Source organism: Leuresthes tenuis, unplaced genomic scaffold, assembly GCF_036924035.1.
Source record: "Leuresthes tenuis unplaced genomic scaffold, fLeuTen1.0.hap1 SCAF_5, whole genome shotgun sequence".
Lineage (NCBI taxonomy): Eukaryota > Metazoa > Chordata > Actinopteri > Atheriniformes > Atherinopsidae > Leuresthes > Leuresthes tenuis.
This window is the reverse complement of record NW_027325359.1, coordinates 25,787,211-25,794,104: the sequence shown is the minus strand read 5'-3', so window position 1 is coordinate 25,794,104 and position 6,894 is coordinate 25,787,211. Positions and strand designations below refer to the sequence as shown.

Sequence of the window (6,894 nt, the reverse complement as noted above, 5' to 3'; positions counted from 1 at the left end):
AAACTTTGGTCGGACGTTCACACCTTCTTGCAGCCGAACACCTCCGCTTCCGCTTTTGATAGTATATATTCGGGCATTCGAACCTTTTGTTACCCGCTTTTTACAAACCATGGGTGGACTTTCACACCTTCTTGTACCCGAACAACCCTGCTCCCGCTATTGGTGGTGTACAGTCGGGTATTTTAACCTTTTCTTACCCGCTTTTTACAAACTATGGTCGGACATTCACACCTTCTTACAGCGGAACACGTCTGATCCACCTTTTAGTGTTCTATCACACCTTTTTTTCACCGCATTTTATGGATTATGGTTGGAAATTCTCAACCACTCTCATCCGAAGACCTCTCCTCCCGCTTTTGTGAATATATTTGAACTTTAGTCGGACATTCACACCTTCTTGCAGCTGAACCACCTCTGCTCCCTGTTTTGATCATGTATGATCTGGCAATACTACATTTTCTTACCCGTTTGTGAGTAATTATGGCTGGACATTCACACCTACTTTCAGCAGAACACCACCTCTCTCGCTTTTGATGATGTATGGACCGGCATTCTTACCTTTTCTAACACATTTTTCAGCAATTATGGTCGGAGATTCACACCTACTCACAGACGAACAACTCCGCTCCCGCATTTGATGGTGTATAGTTGTTGTTTTGCAAATTATGATCTGACATTCACACTTACTTGCAGTCGAACAGTTCTGCTCCCGCTTTTGATTATGTTTGGTTGGATATTCGAAACTTTTCTTAACTGCTTTTTACAAACTTTGGTTGGACGTTCAAACCCTCTTGTAGCCGAACACATCCACAGCTGCTTTTGATGATGTATGGTTGGGTATTCGCACCTTTTTTTTACCCATTTTTCAGTAATTATGGGTGGACATTCACACCTTCTTGCAGCTGAACACCTCCTCTCCCACTTATGATCATGTGCGGTTTGATTTTCAAAATTTTTACTTTAATTTTTTCTAGCAATTATTGATGGACATTCAGACCTTCTTGCAGCTGAACAACTCCGCTCCCTCTTTTGATCATAAATTGTCGGGCATTCGAACCTTTTCTTACCCGCTTTTTACAAAACTTGGTCGGACTTTCACACCTTTTAGTAGCCGAACAACTCCGCTCCCGCTATTGATTGTGTACAGTCGGGTATTTTAACCTTTTCTTACCCGCTTTTTACCAACTATGGTCGGACATTCATAACTTCTTACAACGGAACACCTCCGCTCCTTATTTTGATGATGTATGGTTGGGCATTCAAACCTACTTGTTGCCCGCTTTTCATTAATTATGGGTGGACATTCACACCTTGTCGCAGCCAAACACCTCCGCTCCCTGTTTTGATGGTGTATAATGGTGGACATTCGCACCTTTTCTCACCCGCTTTTTACTATGGTCGGCCATTCACAGCTTCCTCTCCACCATACTTGTATGGTGGGATATTCACACCCACTTGCATCCGAAGACCTCCGCCCCCACTTTTGTTGATATTTAGTCGGTCATTCGCACCTTACCCGCTTTTGGCAAACTATGGCCTTCTTGCAGCCAAACACCTGATCTCGCTTTTGATGATGTAAGGTTGGGCATTCAGACCTTGCTTCACCTACTTTTCACCAAATATAGTCGGACATTCACACCTTCTTGCAGCCGAACACTTCCGCTCCACTTTTGAGTGTTCTATGTAGCATTCACACCTTTTTCTTCACCGCATTTTATAGATTATGGTTGGAAATTCTCACCCACTCTCATCCGAAGACCTCTCCTCCCGCTTTTGTTAATGTATAGTCGGGCATGAGAACCTTTTCTTACCCGCTTTTTACAAATTATGGTTGGACATTCACACCTACTTGCAGCCGAATACTGATACTGATCCTCCCGTAATAAAATGGTCGGATCTTATCAAACACACTTTGTTTCTTGTGACAATCAAGTCAGCGAAACAGCGTATACACGTCAAGACACTGAATCAAGTTTGCCACAAGAACTCATAAGTTTGGCATTATTGCTCTGCCGTCAGCAATCATACACCCATTTTATTTTCGTGAGACATGTGCAGGCACCTGTTCATCTACTGTTCTATCACTATGAATTAGTTTATCTATTATCAATAAGGATACTTCTACAACTACTATCAAAGTATGTCCGGACTTCTTATGTTGTCAGTTGCTATATATGAATAAGTGGGTAGCTACTGAAAAGCATTAAGCATGTCACACAGCCCAAACATATAACATTTCAGGACACACCACACAGTTAACAACCACAGTGAAGCGTGTCAAAGCCCAAACATGTAACATTCAACGGGACACTTACACAACACATTCAAATCAAACAGTCAGACAACATACAAGAACATATACCCCAGCCGGCATTGCTCCCTGCCTATTTTCCTACAGCTCACTATGTGTGCGCACACCTTTATTCACAAACTCTTCAACTTATACTCTTTTACCGAAGCTGCTACAGCTCGATTGGCCGAATACCCTTAGATCCTATTTCGGTGAATTTGACATCTGCCTTACATGTAACAGATTAGCGATTTAGTTTGAGTGAAGGAATTCATTTTATAGCAAAATCCCAAATCGTGAAGAACTCATGAAAGTAAGCTTATTCTCGGATTCATGAAACTTTAGATTTGCTCTGTCTTTTACTGCAAAGTACAACGTTGTTTTTTTTGTTTAAATCTTTCTAGACATGGTAAATATGAAGGACAAAGCAGTTTTAACATAGTTTGAGTGAAGGAATTCATTTTATAGATAAAATCCCAAGAGTCTGCTGAGAAACAAGAATGAATGCGAAGTAGACTTTAACACGGCTCTAGGAGCGAGCCGAGTGTGGGCTAACCGGGAGAATTGCTTGAAAGAAACGCGACACCGAATGAGCGGTCAGAACAAAGCCTCAATACGGTTTTCCCGTGGTGTTTTTGTTGCTGCCTTGTCTTTTGCACAGAGTAAAAGACAAGGCAGCCATCGAATAGGGCCCGATTGTTCCTACTTGGTCAGCCGAGGAGCAAGGGGGGGAGCAAGCGTCTCAACCAAGCAAAGCTCACCATGGGGAAGGTGGCTATGCCAACTAGCCTGATGCCCTGCTCCCGCAGTGATGGATAATCGTACTCTGGTTTCTCTTCATAACGTACAAGTCTTTCGCCTTTTACTAAAGACTTCCGTGGAAAGCAGCACTAATGAGTTGTTTCTATTTTTGGCAGGCTTTACCTTTGCGGGTGAAGCCCTTTCCGTCTGTGCAAAAGAAATCTTGTTACTGTGCAGAGTGACTTCTCTGAGTAGAGTCGCCTTACTTGTTGCAACTGTGCCGATGTTGCTTGGATGGTGCTTGCTGGAGCGTGCGGGAGTGCAAAGTTATACCATTTAAAAGGGCTGAAGAGTGCTCAGTGCAGCGGGTGGGCGGAGGTGCAAAGTGACACTCTGGCCACCTATGGCCATAAAAAGAACACCGCTACAAGTGCGCATTGTGCCAGGAAGGGCCCTCGGACGTGAACCAGTGGACAGATATCACTTCTCGGCCTTTTGGCTAAGATCAAGTGTAGTACCTGTTCTTATCAGTTTAATATCTGATATGGCCTTTGTACGAGGACTACATATTAAATTGATTTTTAGCAATAGGAGTTGAAAAAGGAGCTTGCTCCGTTCACTCCAAGCATCGACCCGGTACTGCAGTGCCGCTGGGAACGGTGCGCTCTTCTCTGCTCTTGTGAAAAAGCAAACAGTGGTGCAGGATGGAAGTTTCAGGGAGCCCAAATTGAAACTTTCTTTTAGTCTGCTGAGAAAAGAGAGTGAATGCGAAGTAGACTTTAACACAGCTCTGGGGGCAAGCCGAGTGCGGGCTAACCGGGAGAATTACTTGAAAGAAACGCGACACTGAATGAGCGGTCAGAACAAAGCCTCAATACAGTGTTCCCGTGGTGTTTGTGGCTGCCTTGTCTTTTGCACAGAGTAAAAGACAAGGCAGCCATCGAATAGGGCCCGATTTTTCCTACTTGGTCAGTCGAGGATCATGGAGGGGCAGCAAGCGTCTCAACCAAGCAAAGCTCACCATGGGGAAGGTGGCTATGCCAACTAGCCTGATGCCCTGCTCCCGCAGTGACGGATGATCGTACTCTGGTTTCTCTTCATAACGTACAAGTCTTTCGCCTTTTACTAAAGACTTCCGTGGAAAGCAGCACTAATGAGTTGTTTCTATTTTTGGCAGGCTTTACCTTTGCGGGTGAAGCCCTTTCCGTCTGTGCAAAAGAAATCTTGTTACTGTGCAGAGTGACTTCTCTGAGTAGAGTCGCCTTACTTGTTGCGACTGTGCCGATGTTTGAAGCTGGAGTGCAACGTTGTTGCTTGGATGGTGCTTGCTGGAGCGTGCGGGAGTGCAAAGTTATACCATTTAAAAGGGCTGAAGAGTGCTCAGTGCAGCGGGTGGGCGGAGGTGCAAAGTGACACTCTGGCCACCTATGGCCATAAAAAGAACACCGCTACAAGTGTGCATTGTGCCAGGAAGGGCCCTCGGACGTGAACCAGTGGACAGTTATCGCTTCTCGGCCTTTTGGCTAAGATCAAGTGTAGTACCTGTTCTGATCAGTTTAATATCTGATATGGCCTTTGTACGAGGACTACATATTAAATGGATTTTTAGCAATAGGAGTTGAAAAAGGAGCTTGCTCCGTTCACTCCAAGCATCGACCCGGTACTGCAGTGCCGCTGGGAACGGTGCGCTCTTCTCTGCTCTTGTGAAAAAGCAAACAGTGGTGCAGGATGGAAGTTTCAGGGAGCCCAAGATGAAACTTTCTTTTAGTCTGCTGAGAAAAGAGAGTGAATGCGAAGTAGACTTTAACACAGCTCTGGGGGCGAGCCGAGTGCGGGCTAACCGGGAGAATTGCTTGAAAGAAACGAGACACTGAATGAGCGGTCAGAACAAAGCCTCAATACGGTGTTCCCGTGGTGTTTGTGGCTGCCTTGTCTTTTGCACAGAGTAAAAGACAAGGCAGCCATCGAATAGGGCCCGATTTTTCCTACTTGGTCAGCCGAGGAGCAAGGAGGGGGAGCAAGCGTCTCAACCAAGCAAAGCTCACCATGGGGAAGGTGGCTATGCCAACTAGCCTGATGCCCTGCTCCCGCAGTGACAGATAATCGTACTCTGGTTTCTCTTCATAATGTACAAGTCTTTCGCCTTTTACTAAAGACTTCCGTGGAGAGCAGCACTAATGAGTTGTTGCTATTTTTGGCAGGCTTTACCTTTGCGGGTGAAGCCCTTTCTGTCTGTGCAAAAGAAATCTTGTTACTGTGCAGAGTGACTTCTCTGAGTAGAGTTGCCTTACTTGTTGCGACTGTGCCGATGTTTGAAGCTGGAGTGCAAAGTTGTTGCTTGAATGGTGCTCGCTGGAGCGTGCGGGAGTGCAAAGTTATACCATTTAAAAGGGCTGAAGAGTGCTCAGTGCAGCGGGTGGGCGGAGATGCAAAGTGACACTCTGGCCACCTCGAAAACCGAGGTTACATCCAGTACCAGGGGCAGCCCAAGCTCTGCCGCAAGTGTGGTGAGCATGGGCACCTGGTTGAGGCTTGTACCAAGGTGATATGTGGGAAGTGCAGAGAAATTGGGGACACTTTTGGAGAGTGTCCAAATGGCAGGAAATGTAATCTCTGTGGAGAATTAAATCACCTCTTCTGAGATTGCCCTAAATCTTTTGCCAACAAATTAAAGACGGTAAAGCCACAGTCAAGCCAACAAAGAGAAGGACCAGAGGTGGCAGTTGGTGAACAAAGTGAAGAGGTTGACCCAATAAATTCAAACTTCCCGCTAAAAGCTTGGATTGGAAGTGAGGAGCAAAAAGGAGAGGGGCCTGTAGAGGCCTCACCACTCAGTGCTGAAGTCTGTGAGAATTCACAGGCAGAGGGTGGAGCTAAGCTAAATGAGGAGGAAGAGCAGACAGGTGAGTCTAGTGAAGGTACTCACCTCCCCGAAGGTCAACAGCCGAGGAGGACGGCATCTGAGTTGTCCTCTGATTCCCTTTAGCTCTGCAATCAACCCAAAGTTAAATGCAACATTGCATCAGAGGCCAACACGAGAGTCCGAAAAGGAGAGCTAGTTTCCCAAGAAATAACCTGAGTGTGTAATTTGTTTTGATAACTTAGAAAAACGAAAATGACATACCTACTTTCCTTTATCCTTTTAATGGTTCTCACCTTCTCAACACTAAATGTGAGAAGTGTGAAATCAAAGACAAGAGCCCAGAGTATTATATCCTTCTTAGACTCCATAAAATCAGATGTGTTTTTAATACAAGAATGTGGACTACCTTTTTTGAAAAACCATAGACAATGGGAGGAAATGTGGCCCAATTTATCGATATGGAGTGGCTCAAATCAAATTAAAAATGATGGTGTGGCCATTCTAATTAAAAATCCGCATGTTCTGGTGCGAGACGGACGGGCACTTTTAGCACACTTGAATTTTATGGGGCAAGACTTTAACCTCTTAAATATTTCTGGTTTCAATGGAAAAAATGACAGGTATGACCTTTTAGAAGATTACTCACAAACGGGTAAGAAATGGTAGTATTGCCAGACAATACATGATCAAAACAGGGAGCGGAGGTGGTTCAGCTGCAAGGTGTGAATTTCTGACTAAAGTTTGTAAAAAGCGCGTAAGACAAGGTGCGAATGCCCAACAATGTATGATCAAAAGAGGGAGCGGAGGTTTTCGGCTGCAAGGTCTGAATGTCCAACCATAATTTGTAAAAACCGGGGAAGAAAAGGCTCGAAAGCCCGACTATACACCATCAAAAGCGGGAGCGGAGGTGTTCAGCTGCAAGAAGGTGTGAATGTCCGACCATAGTTGGTAAGAAGCGGGTAAGAAAAGGTTAAAATGCCCGACTGTACACCATCAAAAG

At 45.0% G+C, this 6,894-nt stretch overlaps 5 non-coding genes across 5 annotated transcripts; all 5 read left to right on the top strand.

Moving 5' to 3' along the window:
* Positions 1 to 3,111: 3,111 nt before the first annotated feature.
* Positions 3,112 to 3,225, top strand: LOC140308235 (U5 spliceosomal RNA). Its single transcript, XR_011916200.1, has one exon. It is a non-coding gene; the product is annotated as a U5 spliceosomal RNA (small nuclear RNA).
* Positions 3,226 to 3,510: 285 nt separating this feature from the next.
* On the top strand, positions 3,511 to 3,701 carry LOC140307863 (U2 spliceosomal RNA). The gene has a single exon (XR_011915889.1). It is a non-coding gene; the product is annotated as a U2 spliceosomal RNA (small nuclear RNA).
* Positions 3,702 to 4,112: 411 nt separating this feature from the next.
* On the top strand, positions 4,113 to 4,226 carry LOC140308234 (U5 spliceosomal RNA). The gene has a single exon (XR_011916199.1). It is a non-coding gene; the product is annotated as a U5 spliceosomal RNA (small nuclear RNA).
* Positions 4,227 to 4,534: 308 nt separating this feature from the next.
* Positions 4,535 to 4,725, top strand: LOC140308003 (U2 spliceosomal RNA). The gene has a single exon (XR_011916017.1). It is a non-coding gene; the product is annotated as a U2 spliceosomal RNA (small nuclear RNA).
* A 411-nt stretch (positions 4,726 to 5,136) lies between these two features.
* On the top strand, positions 5,137 to 5,250 carry LOC140308335 (U5 spliceosomal RNA). Its single transcript, XR_011916292.1, has one exon. It is a non-coding gene; the product is annotated as a U5 spliceosomal RNA (small nuclear RNA).
* Positions 5,251 to 6,894: the final 1,644 nt, after the last annotated feature.